This window comes from Gekko japonicus, unplaced genomic scaffold (assembly GCF_001447785.1).
Source record: "Gekko japonicus isolate JY-2015 unplaced genomic scaffold, Gekko_japonicus_V1.1 scaffold6547, whole genome shotgun sequence".
Taxonomy (NCBI): domain Eukaryota; kingdom Metazoa; phylum Chordata; class Lepidosauria; order Squamata; family Gekkonidae; genus Gekko; species Gekko japonicus.
The window spans coordinates 25,498-26,912 of NW_015177227.1; the positions used below are offsets into that span (position 1 = coordinate 25,498).

General features: G+C 47.3%; 1 pseudogene; it reads right to left on the reverse strand.

Moving 5' to 3' along the window:
- Window positions 1-752: 752 nt before the first annotated feature.
- On the reverse strand, window positions 753-1,410 carry LOC107124885 (annotated as a pseudogene).
- Window positions 1,411-1,415: the final 5 nt, after the last annotated feature.

Genomic DNA, 1,415 nt, shown 5'->3' on the forward strand with positions numbered 1-1,415 from the left:
GGAGAGGACTCTCTGTCTGAGAAAGGGGCAGTAGCTTCTAAAAGTCCTTATAAGTTGTGGAAGAGACTGGACAAGAAGAAGTGAAGGCTGAAGGACTCTGAATCATGCCTTTGAAAAATTTTGAATTGAGATGCTTTGGGGTATTTCCTGATATCAGTTAAATTTAAGATGTGGGAAAAGTTAACAGACTATGTGACTCAGTTTGTAATGAGATTAATATGATTAAGACGAGATGTGTATTCAAGCTGATTAGTGATCTCCTCTCTTGGGTTTTTAGTCAGTAGTGGGTATCTTTTCTTTATCCCCTTAAATGTAGTCCCCTTCCTTATTTCTGCTATAGTTTGTAGTTTTAATAAAAATGCAATTAAAAATTCTATTGGTGAGCAAAAAAAAAAAGAGTTTTTGCTGTATGAGCTTTCGAGAGTTTGAGGAAGGGAGCTTTGATTCTTGAAGCTCATACCCCCAAAATCTTCTTGGGCTCTGCGGTCCTACTAGTTGTTCTCTGCAAAACCTATCTAGACGTTGTTTGCAGACACATCTCCAAGTCCACCTTCTCCGTTGGTTTTTACAGAGTTAACGCACCCAGACAGGCAGATCTGGGAGTTAAGACTTCTGCCTGAGGTGTAGTGCCAGATCTGTACGTGGCCATTCTTCCTGTGGGGCATAGCAGCTCAGCGACCTGGAGACGGAGGGAGGGGGAAGACGGGAAACTGGATGTTAGTGTGACTTGGGATCTTGGTGCTGCTTTCCTATCACTGCTGGGCTGGGGAAGTGTGTTCCTTCGTCTGCAACCCCAGCACCTTCCACAAAGCCTTCTTCACCTCCTTGTTGCGGAAGCTGTAGATGAGAGGGTTCAGCATGGGAGTGATGATACAATAGAGTGTGGAGATCAGGGTGTCGATCTCCAAGGAGTAGCCAGCACTGGGGCGGTTGTAGTTCACATTGGCCATCCCAAAGTAGATTATTACCACCAACACATGGGAAGCACACGTGGAAAAGGCCTTGCGCCGTCCAGTATTGGAGCGAATCCGCAAGATGGCGGACAGGATGTAGACATACGAGACGACAACGCAGGAATGGACTCAAGCCCACAAAGACACTGGCTGTGTGAAGGGCCATCTCATTGACATAGGTGTCGCTGCAGGCAATTTTAAGGAGCGGAGGAACATCACAGAATATGTGGTCGATCTGGTTGGCCCCACAGAAGGACAAAGTGGTGGTCAGAACAGTGTGAATGGCTGAGTCCACTAAGCCCCAGAGCCACGAAAAAATGGCCAGAGGGACACGGACCTGGCTGCTCATGAGATTCCCGTAGTGCAATGGTTGGCAAATGGCGGCATAGCGGTCATAGGCCATGACGGCCAGCAAAGCACACTCTGATCCTGCAAAGGTCATCAGGAAGAACATCTGGGCCA